We start from the raw sequence: 17,577 nt of genomic DNA, 5'->3' as shown, positions 1-17,577 counted from the left end.
ACAGTTGGTGTGTCTAGGATCCATTCCAGAGACGGCAACTTACACTGTCAAAAGGATGGAAAGCAGTATACGGTTGCCACACCAGATGATCTGCATGTGTTGGGCATAGAAGTGGACCTGAAAACACTTGGACTGGAAGCACTAGAATAGGAAAAGGAGGATGATGACATTTGTGACAGTGATTCTGACCAGCATTTAAATATCAGTGACCTTTTCAATGATCAACAACATTCTGATCATTCTTATTGTTCACTTAATGTAAATAAGTTAAAAATAGTTAGTCTGAATGTATGTGGTCTATCTTCTAAACTAAAATATCCAGACTTTGATGATTTTATTAAGAAATTTGACATTATTTGCTTGAATGAAACAAAATTAGATGAGTTTGATAATATTGATGTACAAGGTTACAAATTCTTTGGAATTAATAGAAAACAGTTTGTTAAAAATCTGGTGGTGTTGGGGTATTGGTATGCAATAGTCTTTGGAGTAAAATTAGTTTTTTTGAAAATTCAAATGAAAACTGTATTTGGTTTCAAATTGATGAATCTATTCTTGATACTAAATGTGTGTTTGGAGCAATTTACATACCTCCCGAGGGTTCTCCTTATTCAAGTATCGAAATATTTGATCAGATTGAATCTGATATTGTTGATTTTCGTTCCGAAGGTCTTTTAGTTTATATGATAGGAGATTTCAATGCTCGTTCTGGTTTATTGTCTGATTTTATTTCTGTTGATCAACATATTTCGGATGCAAGGGAAAAGCCTTTTATGCATAGTGTGAATAAATGTGTTTAACTATTTGTAGTATTCTAAGCCCATGTGTATGTTGAGATTTGAATGTGGTGCACTGCCTAATAAAATATTAAGGTTGAAAATATCGTTACAATCCTTTCGTTGTAATTTTGTTTCCGTAAGACTTATAATGACTTAGAACTCAAAACAAATACAGATATCGTGGCCGTATTGTGTTTTCAATTTTATTTTTAATGGCCAAAAGAAGTATACGGTCTAAATATAGCTTAGCGTAGCTGGACTTTTCACAGTTGATCTGGGCCTGTGCATACTTTTCATGAATTCATTTTATCATCAACTGCAACAAAAACGTTGTACAGATGTTTTTATTGTATTCAGAATAAGAAAAGTAAGTAAACTTTTATTCAAGTAATTATGAAATATTCTAAATTGTAAATACATTTTTTTAATCAACTACGAATAATTATTTTATTCTAAATCTTACTAAACTGCCTGAAGTCGCCGTTTGGACATTCATATTTCTTTAATTTATATACATGTTGGTATCTTTTATTTTAGTGTTATCCTAGTAAATGTACATCACATTCTCAATGCAATGTGATTTAATAAATCAACCACAATTCACTTTAACAAGACTCCATTCCTATCAAAATGAAAGTCCTTAATTTCTTCAGATTCAAGACATTTGACCAAGAAATACCATCATATGCAAGACTTATAGTCAAAATGGCAATCTTACTTGCTATATATACAAGACTTTTAGCAAGGACAAACATCGTTCTTTGCTATATATTATAAACTGTAACTTCCTTTATATTCCAGACTTTTGGCCAGGAAAGACCATCTTACTCCCTTTATGTTCCAACTTTTTTTCCAGAAAGACAATCTAATTCCTTTATATTCCAATGTTTTAGACCATTTGTATTTAGTACACTGAATAACAGTGGAGTATGTTAAATACAGTAAGAGCGAGTAAAGAGAATTACAGTGAAATTTGTCAACTACAGTAAGAGCGAATTAAGTGAATTACAGTGACATTTATGAACTACTGTTAGAGCGAGTGAAATTAATAATAGTGACATGTGTTAACTGCAGTTAGAGCGAGAAAAGTGAATTACATTGGGATTGATTTGTTAACTACAGTAAGACTGAGTAATAACAGGGACAATTGTAAGCTACAGTAAGAGCGAACGATTTACAGTGGCATCTGTTCACTATGGTAAGAGCGAGTGATTTCAATTATAGTATACGGTTGTTACATGGGCATTTGTGTAACAGTCAAAACTGTTGTTCCGACGAAGAGGGGATGACTTTTGAATGTCACCGAGGGACAATATAAATATATATTTATAATGTAAACTACAGTTAGAGCGATTAAAGCAATGTGAACTATAGAGCCATTTGCAAACTACAGTAAGGGCGAGTAATGTAAATTACAGCGATATTTGTTAACTACAATAAGAGCGCGTAATGTGAATACAGTTACATTTCTTTACTACAGTAAGAGCGAATAGTCTGAATCACAGTGACATTTGTTAACTACAGTAAAAGCGATATTGTGAATTACAATGACATTTTCTAACTAGAGTAAGAGCGAATTGTGTGAATTACAGTGACATTTGTTAACTAGTAAGAACAAGTAGTGTAAATTATAGTGGAATTTGTTCATTACAGTTAGAGCTAGTAATGTTAATATAAGTGACATTTTTTAACTACAGTAAAAGCGAGTAGTGTGAATAACAGTGACATTTGTTAACTGCAGTAAGAGCTAGTAGTGTGAGTTACAGTAACGTATGTTAACTACAGTAAGAGCTAGAAGTTTGAATTACAGTAATATTTTTAACTACAGTAAAGGCTAGTATTGTGCATAACAGTGACATTTGTTAACTTCAGTAAGAGCTAGTAGTGTGAATAAAAGTGACATTTGTTAACTACAGTAAGAGCGATTAGTGTGAATAACAGTCACATTTGTTTAATACAGTATCAAATACAGTGATATTGTTTAACTACAGTAAGAGTGAGTAGTGTCAAATATTTCTGCTACCCTGATTATTTTACAGTATAAATTTATTGAAGATGTTCGTGCATCATTATAAAAACATATGACATTCAAACGTCTAATTTAAAGTCTTAATAAAATTCGAAATGGGCATAAAATACACTCAAGAATTTACATCCAGTACAAAATGCATTCGCATCTTATTTCGCTTATATGATTAATTGAGACTTGTCATATTTGCATATTTCAAAAACATAATTGTTAGTCTTATTTAAAAACAAGAATATGAATAGTAAAGTTTGTGAAATTTTAAATACTTTTATCCATATAATCAAGATATTTAATGCATACATCGATTTCCTTGAATCAGATAAAAAGGACATTCGCTTTCGAAAACATAATATAGTTGAAATATGCAATAATCAATTAAAAATGTTTTATTGGTGTGTTATGTTAACTGTAGTGTATGAAATACCATACATATTTAGGAATATGTACATTATTTTATAAGTGAAATAAACTGTAACAAACGCCAGCTCTTAAACATATCATTTTACTAAGTTGCAACTTTTTAAACAGAGACAATATCGTGGATGACATCGCAATATATAACATCAATGTACTACGTACTTATTGTAATAAAATTCAAAACAAAAAGTGGACATATGCGGCCGCAAAAAACGGAACTGCAAGGGTTCGCTTTAAGGCGCCAAGCAGTCCGTTAAAAATACAACCAGCCGAGATAAGGGCAGATAATTTGTATTTTACCCCCCTTTGCTAAATATTTAAAGTTAAACTTAACGCAATGTTTGTACGCAATACACACCCTGCTGACACGCAATTAAAACGCAAAGCAAACTGTTTCCACAGCGTTTAAAGGTTAAACGCAAAAATTGCTAGACTCAACACGCAAGAACCTGCAGGGTTACGCAACATAGGTGTTACCATAACACAAGAGCAACAACCTAAGGACTTGTATATTATATTGCGTTAAATTATCGTCTTAACATGTTTTTGCCCGTTTGTCTGTAACCACCAATTCACCGATGGGTATGGGGCTTAGCCCCGCCATCAAGTTTCAAGTTGGGAACAAACATAAAAAATATTGGATTTAACCAAAAAGATTATTGACTGATATAGTGATCATGTAGATTAAATGTTGCCCTACTCTCAGCTGGCTGAATTTTTCTTTGCGACTTGTAATAAAAAGAAGACATGTGAATGAGTATAACAACTTATGTTAAAAGACTGGCACTATATAAAATATAAATGAATCTCCCAGTCTTATCCTTGGCGCATATTGTAGTAATAGGTCCCGTTGTCTGTGTGTCACTCGAGGGGACGACGATCAAACACAGTGACGCCGTTTGTGCTCCTGGCAAGTTTTTTCATCTCCACGAACAATTCTCTCAATCATTATTACAACACCGAGCGCACTGAAAATACACAAGCAGAAAAAGGACAGCAAGAACACCGTTTAATGCCTTGATGCTGTAACTTTAAAACTTTACTGTTTACTCTACAAGTGAAAAACAATGGGGAGTGGGAGGGCGGGTGTAAATTTTTGTATGCTATCCTACAGACGACGAAAACGGAAAGGAAGAGCTATGACAGACTGGTTAATAATTTCATCCTTAAATCTTGATATCTGATTACATTCGATCCCAGAATCGAAAGCAGTCGATAAAAATTAATTGCACTTCCGGCTGTCAGAAAGTGTAAACAAACGACCACAATGCGTCAAAATTACAAAGTTGTGTATTACTGCGACTACATAAACAATTCTTACAGAACTTAAATAGAGCGGTTTATTTCCTAAAAATAAATGTCGTTATGCCTATAAAGTCATAACGAATATTATGTTTGTAGTTGTCGCCATGTTCTGTGTTGTATGATACAAGACCACATTGGTCGATGATATTATGGTAGATAGATGTTTTGTTCTGTTCTACATTTTGAAATAAGAATAATACGGAAACCAAAAAGTTTTGTTATTATATCTCATCCCAAACAACAATGACATTATCTGACGCATGACGTGTATAATCCAATCACCAAAGTTAATTTGCAAAACCCAGAAAATGGCGGACATTTCAAGTGTCTTGCTTATTACAGGAAACGAAAATGTATGTTTACAATCAAACATGTTTGTCGTCATTACTAAAGCACATGTACAATACCGCATGGAATAAAACCACTGAGAATGTTTTTGCGATGCATAATGGGGTATTAAATAGTCCTTCATTGTGTAATGATATTTCTTAACAAAGGTTCAATTATTTGCCGTGTGACTTACATGAACGTGTCAGAAGAAGCAGATATTTGTTAAGGTATCTTTTCTGCAATTTTAAGAATTGATGCCTATTTTGACTATTTTGATTTCGACCATGTTTGATTAGCCTGAGACTCGTTTAAAAACGATGTGCCTGTATAGTGAAACAGCACCAATCGAGTTTTGTAACTTAACGACAAATTACATAGAATTTCTGTTCGGTTTTGTAAAAGTAGCGAAAAACTTGTTCAAATCAGTTGCATCGTTCATATTTCATTGTATTAATAAAATTGCGCTATATGACCTTAGGTGTATATAGCAATGGCGGGTCATGCTAGCCCACTATCAATTACCATGTACTTTGCACGATGTTAATACATGATAAAGACAACCATAATTTTGAACATCCGATCAAGTAACAAACGAACAACGTGTATGTATCAATTTTATTTCGAGGCACTTCTCAAATTCTTTTAAAAAAATCCTTTTTTCCTTGATCAGAGGACTTTGGAAATTTTGTTCCATTCTTAGTAAATCCTACATGCACAGTCCAAATAACACCCTCGAATTCAAAGAATGATATGACATCGCTTGTGTCTGAGTCGTCGAGTCTGTGTTAAACCACAAGTAGTGTCGTCGATGGTGTGTCTGAAACAATATAAATAGCATAAGGAAATACAATTAACATGCTGTCGTGAAAGGTAAGTTTTGTTTTGTGTCGGCAAAATATATTACATGCAAGCATAAGCTCTGTAGGGATTTTAAACCAATTATTAAAGTTTAAACATATAGTACCATTCTAATAACAAATATATATGTAAGACACAGGAAGTAACAAAACATACTTTTATATACTTAATTAAGTTATGTTACCATACGTAATCTTACAGGATTTGTACAAGTTCCATAATAAACTAATTTAATTTGAAGAATTATTACGAACAAGAATATATAATTTAAATATATATACGAATGAGACCATTTTGATTACCATGTCTGGACATAACATTTAATTGGTTAAGCAAGAACTAGAACGTTTACTGGTAGATAAGTACATATATGTACATGATATCCCATGCAAATTACCTCTAGCGTATGTCTCTGACTCATTCTTCGTTGCTGCACTTAAAAGTGTGACATATTGATAACGGGATCTTAATATCTATAAAACGTCTTTTGTCGATTATAAATATTTGAACTCTGCTCTGAACAAATTAATCGATTAATTTATTAACAGTGAGAATTGTTTAATTTATTTCGAATTCTAACAAAAAATCAAATTCCTTATTTTCTGTTACAAATTGTCTTTGAAGAAATTAATATCAAACAAATATCAATGTATCAATGTAAGAAATCCAATAAAAATAACAACGTTTTCAAAAAGCTTTCCTTTTTCATTGGTACAACAATACTAAATGCAGTTTCTACCTACTCAAAATGTTCCCAAAAAAGGTATATACTTTTTGATTTGAGTTTTTCTGTCTATATTGCTTAATAGTAAAACATTACAATCATGGATAATTATTGACGAATTCAACGGTAATGCAATATCTGAAGTAGAATTATCAGAATTAGTAACGCCCATTGTAATGACATAGCGCACATTATTTTGATAGCTGGATCCATCCATCTGTCTATCAATATTTTGACTATGTCAATCAGCATGTTTTATCATTAAATAAACGCTCATTCGCCAGTGTCCTCGAGATCGTTTCAATTAGAATAAAGATAGTAAATGAAATACTTAAACACTGATGGGATATGGCAAATACAAATTCACAGTCAACAATTAAAATTTGGCTTATGTGAATGACATTTAACATTTAGCAATTGGAATTTCACGAATAGCATACGAATACTGTATAATAAGGTTAAATGAAAAGTTTTAAGTAGAAAGAGGCAAATGGCGAATTGTGCGTTTGTATGTAAGTGGCAATTCAATAAACATATACCAACTGACAATGTCATCCATATTTCCACAGCATAGTTATGGTGTTTGATTTAAAGTGATTTTGTTTTTCTTAGTAAACAATTGGAGGTTTTGCAGAACCAAAATCGAATCATAATTACGCCTTTTTTGTAATTGGCCCGTTTTTATGACACAAGGTTACTTTATATCAGTAGGGTTATTGAAACTTTGTTAGTAGCCCTTTATAAGAGTCCACCGAGTTGTTTTTACTATTATCCTACAATCAGGGTACTTACGTACCCTACCAACTGATAAACTTGCAAACGAACATTTAGTGGACATACTTTTAGATCAAATTAATTAAGCTTGGTTCCGTTCAATAAAACAAAAGGGGAACTTCGGATACATTTTAAAATACGCGTTGAAATATATGATTAAATATACTGTAAATGAAAAATATCCCTGTCGTGATAATGAATTAGGACACAATCTTGTTGCCAATGACTTTCAAAAAGTTAATCTTCAAATAAAGTTTATCAGGGCTAAGATCATCATATGTTCACCGTAAGATGCAGAAGAAAAAACTGACATATACGAAAATTTATTTCTGTTTTATTTAGGCCATAACTTCCTGTAAGGGATCTTAGATTAGACTTATCTTATAAGGAGAAGATTTGTAACAGCAACTCTTAGGTGGCTTGATGTAATATTTTGTAAGAACAGTTTAACATCACGTAAACTTTAAGCCATGTACATATAAATTCCTTTAGACCATTGCCTTGAAAATACTCCAAGGTATTCAAACTAATTTACAACATCGACAGTTCCGTTGTTGCATGAAATTTCTAAGACCCGTGAAATGTGTCATACTTACCATACTGTGCATTTGCAGACGGGGATCATTGGTCATCGAGTAATGGCCGTGAAATATGCAACATTTGTCACTGCATGCGATAAATATTCGACGATAAGAGGAATTTAGGGGAGATTTTCATTTGATTGAATTTACTTACACCCATTATACACATCAGGTGCTTTCAGTTTATTATTTCTCTTCGATTTGGTCAAATTGCAAAACATGAATGTTCTCAAATGTGACATGTCAATCGTTTCTAGTAACCTAGAATGCTCAGGTGTCCGTGCGTTGTTTAGACCCCCTATTACCCCCCTTCTTCCCCCAAACTATAACTCTCCAAATTGTGTTTAAAAAATATCCGAAACATATCCAGATGTTGTTTAAACATCATATTGTGTCTTAAAACTGCACTCTCGCAGATTGACCGGTTAACAACTTTCTTAATTTTTGTCTAAGAATCAGTATTGTTTTACGTAAATGTCTAAAAACTAATTACATGTAAGATATGTATTATCTTAGTTCTTATTTGTGCTTATAAATTGATGTTTTACGGCTTAAAGCGATCAAATGCGTAAAGAAATTAGTGTTTAATGGCAGATAAATAATAAACATTAATATGATAACCTGCAATCTGATCTTTTTGTCAGCGGTCTTCAACTACTGGTGTCCAAACATTCAGGGCTTCCATTAAAGGACGTTTTAAAGTATATTACTCAGGACTTAGAAATGATTTCCAAAATTGATTTCTTGGAAGTACATTCCCGTCAAAATCAAGTTGGAAGAATATAGTGAGCGAAAATGTGAGCCATGTTCGAGAAACGGCGACAATACAATAGCTTATATTTTGTTCCTGGCCAACATATGCAATAATTTTGGACAGTTCTGTGAACAAATGATGAATATTATTAGTTTAACAACTGAACTGGAATATTTATGACAATGCAATCATTTGACTTACTAATAGACAATTGAATGCATCGAAATTGTTTCTGTTGTGCTCATGATGCGAGATGGTATTTAATGTGGAGATATGTTCTCACAAACACTGACACTCATTGGATCATGCTTTATAAACCTAGATACACGGGCCTATTAGAACTGATATAGCGTTGCGATTTGTATATATATTATTATTATCTGTAAATCGGTAGAAAATATATCAAATTTATCTAGATATTTCGGATTTGTTCTACGAAATGTATGCCATGTTAAATTTTCGTCAAAAATGTTGATATAATCTTGGTCTCTTAATCGTGTTTTATAATTAATAATATAGTAAAGTAACTGTTGGTAAAGCAATTGGAACTAGACACAGGCCTGGCTGTACCAATTTCATGTAATTCCATTATAAGTACTTAAAGTTTAATACTTCAGTGTAAGTGTGAATGTTGTTTATAGTTTTGTTTAAGTGTACTGTAATCATGTAAACGTGTATGTTAATAAACTTATAGTTTTGCTCTGTATCGCCGCATAGCGGCATGCCGCATAAACGTGTTTTTTTTTCGTTTATGAGGTGATTTTCAACGCATAAACGTTTATGCGGCGACGCTCAACGCATAAAGCAGAAATTGCTTATGTGGGGTGCAACTGTGCCTTTTTGCCACATAAAGAGGATTAACCTAACCATTTAATAATATTATAAAGCTAAAAAATATTTCAACAAAAATGATGGTGATGACGTTGATGATGATGATGATGATGATGATGATGATGGTGGTTGTGGTTGTGATTGTGGAGATGATGGTGGTGGTTGTGATTGTTGAGATGATGATGGTGGTTGTGATGATGATGATGATGCTGATGATGATGATGATGATGATGGTTGTGGGGATGATTATGGTGTGAGAGGTTGTGATTGTGGTGATGATGATAGTGGTTGTAATGATGTTGTTGATTATGGTGATGATTAAGATTAGGGCGTTGCATATAACTGTCAATTTAAAGAAAATATGGGAAAAGTTGGCATGCAAGTTGGGCCAAAATGGAAGTTGAAATTAAACCTTTAGAGTGTTCAAATGACTAGTGCATTAAAACACAATCAATGAAAGAAAGAAGTCCACGATGAACCTAGTTTGAAATGACGTTGAAAGTATTTAGTTAGCGGCCTGGCGGCCTAAAATGATATCCTATTTTCTTATAAAACAAAGAAATATTAACTGAGTATTAAGCACACACTATCACTCTGAGGCGATTATCAACATTTTTTTTTTTAAAGTCGAACAAGCAGTCAGCTTTTCAAAGCATGTGAACATACCTCTTCTTCTATTTTCTTTATGTATTTTCTGTGTTTACTAGTATGCCCAAATTATCACTCTTAAGCAATTAGTAAGCAAATCGAGCACTTCAGCGGCCTAGCGGCGTAAAGTTAGCGGCCTAGCAGCCTAAAATGGTATGTATACATGCGTTTTATTCCAAAACAATGATGAATCTATGGTTAAACAATCTTGCTAAATACAAAATAAAAACTAAAAATACTGATATTCGCTATAATGGATTTTTTAGGCAGCTTGGTCGAGTTTTGGGCGAAATGCAGACATTCGTTAAAGGATGGTAATTTATGATAGGAACCATAATTTTGTTATTTTTTTAGAAAAGGAAAGGCATGTATAAATGGTTTATATTAGAAACCAATTTTAGGCCGCTAGGCCGCTAGGCCGCTGAACTGCTTGATCGACTATTTTGAAGAAAAAAAGTTGCTTAAGAGTGATTATTTGTGCATAAAACAGTAAATATATCATTGTTTTCGAAGAACAGGCATGTTTAATGCTTTAAAATAGCTGACTACTTTATTGACATTTTTGAAAAAAAAATGTTGATAATAGCTTCAATGTGTTAATTTGTGCATAAAAACAGTTACTATGTCATTGTTTTAAGAGAGAATACATGTATACATGCTTTGAAATAGGATTCAATTTTAGGCTGCTAGGCCGCCAACTTCACGCCGCTAAGCCGCCAGGCCGCTAACTTCATGTTGTTAGGCCGCTAACTTCACGCTGCTAGGCCACCAGGCCGCTAACTTCATGTTGCAAGGCCGCTAACTTCACGCCGCTAGGCCGATAACTTCACGCCGCTAGGCACCTAGGACGCATGGCCGCTTTCACATACATTTTGAAAGTGCGCATTGTCAAGGGTACATGCCCGTCAGTCTGACAATAAGGCAAGAATACATGTAACGTCATAGGACGATTCAGTTTTCTGAATGTCCCTTATGACGGTGTTGTGCTTTGTCGTAACATTTAGTCCATCCTTTAGTCGGGTTAAACGTCATTTCAAACGTTTTCGCAGAAAGATCATTTGGTTTGATTAACATTTAAACCGATCTTTCTTTATCTATGTCAAAAATTACGTCTCTAAAAGTCTAGTTCAAAGCTTGGTTAAGTGGACATTAAAAACTAAGACCGATCTTGATGAAACTTTATCAACCACTATTGTATTATTATATGTTTTAATTGCCTTTTATGCGGCGAAAGTGTGACTTTGTGCCCCATGAAAAATCCTTTTTTATGCGTTGAAAATCACCGCATAAACGAAAAAAAACACGTTTATGCGGCGATGCCGCTATGCGGCGTTACATTGCTCCTCATAGAATTACGGAGGAAATAAAGGTAATAAAGATTATTTATATAGATTTTTAAATACTACGTATTTCAAAATCATGTAGCAAGACGGTTGTAAATATTTGAATCAGTTGCAGGCATACTGATATATGTAAATTACAGAAAAAAGATTCCGTGAAAGCAGAAGAGCGTTCATAGTACGTTGAGGTACTGAGTAATATGTAAAATACTACATTGGTATTAAAACCTTATCCAGTAATGACACATGGCAATAAAATAGCAACTATGGCTCTTACCTGGAACTTCATAGGGTCCAATTATACCATCATATCTTTTATGACTAACGCATTTACATATCTCAGATTTCCTTAACGAGATCGTTGGCAAAAATTGCAAAAAGCGTTGATGACAACGTGCAACCTTGTTTCACACTAGTGACACAGTCAAACCAGTTCGTTTGCGAATTGTTTAACCGGACACAAGATAGAGAACTTGCGTAAATGTTTTACTGAATTATAAAACTTGCGGTCTATATTATTGTTAGTTTGTACAAGAGCATGTCCCTATCAAAGTACTCAAAACAACGTCGCAAGTCGACGTACGCTGCAAATACATTTTTGTTGTTCCGTATAACACTATTAAGCGTGAAAACATGATCTTCACAAGATCTATTGGCCTGGAATCCATTTTGCTCGTCCGCAAGGATAATTTCGTTTTCGGGTTTTTCAATACATCGTACAATTTATTGTCTATTCAGCATGCTGAACCAATTTTACTCTTCTGTAATATAAAAGCAATCTCCTCTTAACGTATATTACTATTTAATGAGTCATTTGCGACATAAACAGGATCACTGATATTATTTTCCAAAAACCTTTGTGTATTTATGAGCGATTGTAATGGTCATCCCGAAATTGTCGAAATCCGGGCAATTATACAAGTCCTCGCTCCATCGCTCAAACACCCTATTTTTATCGCTGGTAAATGTACCATCTGATTCGTATAATTCTAAAGGAATGCGTGCGTCTTTTCGTGGCCAAAGCGCTTTGATTTTATTCCAAAATTCCTGTGCATTATTGGCCTCAAAAGTCTCTATTTCTATAGAAATGTCCCTTCTGTATGCTCGTTCTGTTCTGTCTGGCATCTTATCGAACGTATTCCGTGCTGTAATATACTCAGCCTAAAAACGAGCTCTCATAGTCCTATTTTCCTTGCACTTAAGGTATTTTTTTCATTATCTCTAAGTTTATTCCAGATGCCCATGGGTGAAGATAAAATGCCCGTATGGAACTCCTTTTTAATGGTCGCCAAATTGTAATTACCTCCCTCGATGAAGTGAGTCGTCCGTAGCATCAATGAAACCTTGTCTTGTGGTAATATTTAGAACGCTAATAAATTATTTCTCGCTTCATATGTCACCATAAAACAGTTTTCACGCACCTTTCAAGAAATAATGCTTCACTCTCCTAATAACTATTTAAAGACCGATTTGACTTTTTACATATTCTGAATCACTGCGCGCATATCCATGACAACCACGAATATCGCATATCCATACGCAATTATTTTCACTAAGCACAAAAGAGTTCCAGCAAAAAAATAAGTACAGTTTTACTTAATTTTGTTTCACTGAGGTGGTAGAAAAAGCCTCTACCTTGTAAGATAGGTTCATCCCGACCCTCGCGCAGAGTGTTTTGCGGAAACTCGGTAAACCTCGTTTCCGCAAAACACCCTACGCTCGGGTCGAAATGAATCCATTTGACACTCTTGGCCATGGAAGATACTTATAATCCAGTATAGAGATGTCTTCTTTTAAAGCAGTATGCAAAACCAAGATGATGGTTTTTCACCCTAACACTGAGAACAAAACCTTTTTTCATAATCATTTTTCAAACACAAATATTTATGTTTCAGAAATATTCTTAATGTATCTTTTTATTTCAAAATATGTGTATCAATAAAGCTTTGTTTTTTATATATCCGATTTATCATTTTCCATATTACATTATGCTACAAGTTGCTCTTAGGGTTTGATTAGGCGTGTGAAACTGGCTCATAAAACAACGATAAACCTTCGGCATTCAGATATTAAACGACACTGACGAAATTCTATTTGTATTCTCTGTTCACATTTACAACATAAGCGAAATTCACAACATTTTCAACATTTACTTCATTCATAAAATCCATAATACTGGCAACATTCCCAACATTTACGACAATCGAAGCAATTGCGCCATCCTAGAGATTCGCGGGATACTTTATATTTAGGACCATCACGGTCATCGCAACATTTTATTATTTAAGATAAATATTTACAACCAAAAAATGGGAATGTCGATAATGTCGGAATGTTCTGATTGTATGGTATTTCGCAAGTGTTTTGAATGGTGCAGATGTTGGGAATGTTGTGAATGGTTGAAATTTTGTGAGTGTTTTGCATGGTGTAAATGTCGCAAATGTATTAAATAGTGTAAATTTTGCGAGTGTTATGAACGGCGTGAATGTCGCGAGTGTTTGAATGGTGTAAACGTCGCGAGTGTTTGAATGGTGTAAACGTCGCGAGTGTTTGAATGGTGTAAACGTCGCGAGTGTTTGAATGGTGTAAACGTCGCGAGTGTTTGAATGGTGTAAACGTCGCGAGTGTTTGAATGGTATAAATGTCGCGAGTGTTTGAATGGTGTAAACGTCGCGAGTGTTTGAATGGTGTAAACGTCGCGAGTGTTTTGAATGGTGTAAATGTCGCAAGTGTTTTGAATGGTGTAAATATGCGAGTGTTTGAATGGTGTAAATGTCGCGAGTGTTTGAATGGTGCTAATGTCGCGAGTGTTTGAATGGTGTAAATGTCGCGAGTGTTTGAATGGTGCTAATGTGGCGAGTGTTTGAATGATGTAAATGTGGCGAGTGTTTTGCATGGTAAAGGTAGCGAGTGTTTTGCATGGTGTAAATGTCGAGAGTGTTTTGCATGGTGTAAATGTCGAGAGTGTTTTGCATGGTGTAAATGTGGCGAGTGTTTTGCATGGTGTAAATGTGGCGAGTGTTTTGAATGGTGTAAATGTGGCGAGTGTTTTGAATGGTGTAAATGTGGCGAGTGTTTTGAGTGGTGTAAATGTGGCGAGTGTTTTGTATGGTGTAAATGTGGCGAGTGTTTTGAGTGGTGTAAGTGTTAAGTGTGTGTTTTGATTTTTTTCAAATATAATTTATCGTGGATATTGCGAAGGTCGTAAATGTTGCTGAGAAACTGATTGTATCAAATGAAATGCTGTAATTCATTGTGAATATCCGAAATGGTGTGAGTAATGGAAGCGTTGCGAAGTGGACGGCTTGAATTTTGTGAAAGTTTTTTTTTATTTTAATTTAATTGATAGTTAGTTAAATCATCGTTGTCAAGCCAGAAGGAAATAAGAATGCACTATTGGATTGCAAGTAAAGTTTAAAAAGAAGACTTTAAACTTACGGTATAAGAAAATAAATATGAATTAAAGAGTTAAATACACGGCGTACCCTGTCCGTTGTGTAATAATTGGCCCTCGTGCTCATAATGTCTCTCGATTACGTCTCTGGCCAGAATGAGTCACTCGGGCAAATTCATCGGCCCGGCTACGCTCTGTATTAACCTCTAAATAACAGACATTCGTTTCCGTATTTTTACGTGGCCTGGACCATACTTATACAAAACCATGTGTGACTCACGTGCCAAAAAGCGCGGTTTTAATATTTTAAAAGACATTGATACGTGATTTAAAGTGATATATTTTAAAGGATTGAAGTGAATTTAAGACAAAAATAGCACTTCAAAATCATTTCACTTCACACTCGTCATGGTGTTGAAGTCAGTGAACAACTATGCACGTGCTATTTGATTAATGTATTAAACAACATTTGCATAGTCAATGTTTCAGGTTTGTGGGGAAAAGTAGCATTTATGGGTATGCTAGGCGAATCGAAACATCCGTCCCACGCGTGTCGTCGGAGCAGATATGTCGATCCGTCCTGCATACTTATAAACAAATTTAATATGCGTTAAATCTTCGCTGTATAGAACAATAAATGCTATGTGTATTCAAAGAGCAAGTCTGTGAATTAGTTAATTATATTATATACTTATATTTACAATGAATCCCTTCCAAAGCTGCTTTACAGCTAGTCTGTACTCTGCATTTCATCTTAACCAAAACTATCAAGGGAATATCCATTGTAACACTGTCTTTAGTATGGCGTCTGATGGACTTGATGTTGCGACAACATTTAAGTAATGAAGTTTCTGCTCGTTCATTTGACGCGGTATTAAGTAATTGAACTTTAATTTGAAAATAGATAAATTGAAGGTAACGTGGCAACTCGGCAATCAAACGAATTTTACTTTTTACATCGAGCAAGACATCATATATGTCCGTAATAATTTATTTAACAAAGCATTTCGCGTTCAACTTACATATCCGACTGCGAAGACGAAAATATAACTCACATTTTTGCTTTTGCAAAAGCAGCATGCGACGCAGGCCATTGGTATCACAAACACAATAAACACTAATGTAAAAGGGTATGCGATGTCGCAAAATGACTGCATCGTATAAATCCAGTGTTTACTTAATTTATTAACAACTAAACAGATATTCCGACGTAGTATTTTTACAAGGATGCATTTACAACTGCTGTTGATGCTGTTTTTGGTGCTGCTACTGTTGTTGGTGGTGCTGCTATTGTTTCTGTGCTGCTGCTGATGATTATGTTGTTAAGCAAGGAAAACGGTTATGAAGTGTTTCATCATCGGAAGTAGCAGCAGCAACAGTAGAATGTCGTCATAAGAATAATCGTTTATGCTATTGATATCATTTGCTCGTGATAGATCGAACGTTTTCTAGAGTAAAAATCAAAGCGCTGATAGCGCTGCATGAACAGGGTTTTATACGGGTTTTCACCATTATGATTCACGACCATGTGTGTATGCTGATTGTTTACCAAGTTATAAGTTTCCAACGCCAGCATTTTAAACACTTTTAATATTTTTATGTTATTGGCAATGCTTCATTTATAGTATACACTAATATTTCAGGATGTTATTGTTCGGACAAGAAAGTCGATGGTTGGAGAGAATTTTCTAAGTTATGGTGCTAAAAGGTTAATTTGAAAACGCTTAGCAGGTTTAATGTTACTAGATGTTCCTGTCATGATGTATATTATCATGCACATAAGATGGCATTGTACCAGTGGCTAAAATAGCCATGTCAATTGACAGCAAGTCGGACACCTTGAGATACTGGGATTGATTTTAGGGATGATTGGTCAAGCCACTGTTGCTATTTTTGTGAAATATAGTTTATGGTCAATTGCAATTAATAAAGTGATGCCTTTATCATTTATTGTAGTGGTAAACTGTTAGTTGCATGCAGTTTAAACCATAAGTGCATTAGTTGTAGAGCCAAAGTAGTTTATATAGATCGGCAATTACTGTATATGAACGCTATACGAATTTTTAAGGTGAACTAAACTTTTAAATAATTACAGATTGTAACTTTTGTTATTGTGTTTCTACATCTATTTTGCAATTATCGTCTATGCCTTTGTGTTGTATCGAACCGGGTTTACAGTTAATCAATATGCCGTTGGGTCAGCAAGGATATTATTATCGTGGATTGTCAGTTTGAGCATTTTTTGAAAGTACTTATCAAAAGTTTGAGATAAAAAAAAATATATCAAAACAGACAAGATAAAAAAATAAATTCACAACAAAACTTTGTTTGACCTTGTTAATTCAAATAAGTTTGTTGTGTTAACAAAACGTTCAATAGAAGATGCATCAATTAAGACACAAGTATCAAGTTGGATTCCATTACTCTTAAAGGTTCTTGTAACAAATGTTTTTTGTTTCTTTTTGAAAACGAAATAGAAGAAACAATGTTATATACAATATTGCTAATATGCAAAATGAAATATATCAATTTTATACAGAACACAGCTTATACCTTTAAAATACAAAAAAAAATCAGTGAAATGCAAAACAGATTATACACGAACACGGTACCAGTATCGAGGAATTTTAGTATTGAGAGAAATCGTAAGGATGATGAAATCTTTCAAAATGCCTTTTATCTACAGATTTGTCTGAAATAAAATATGTTCTGAAGTTTTAATGGCTTGAGTAAAACCAGTTACTGGAGACTTTTAATCATCCATCTAAATGTACACTTTAAAAGTATATAAAAAAATAAACAAAAAAAGTCTT

This window comes from Mya arenaria, chromosome 16, assembly GCF_026914265.1.
Source record: "Mya arenaria isolate MELC-2E11 chromosome 16, ASM2691426v1".
Taxonomy (NCBI): domain Eukaryota; kingdom Metazoa; phylum Mollusca; class Bivalvia; order Myida; family Myidae; genus Mya; species Mya arenaria.
Note: the sequence above shows the minus strand (reverse complement) of the source record.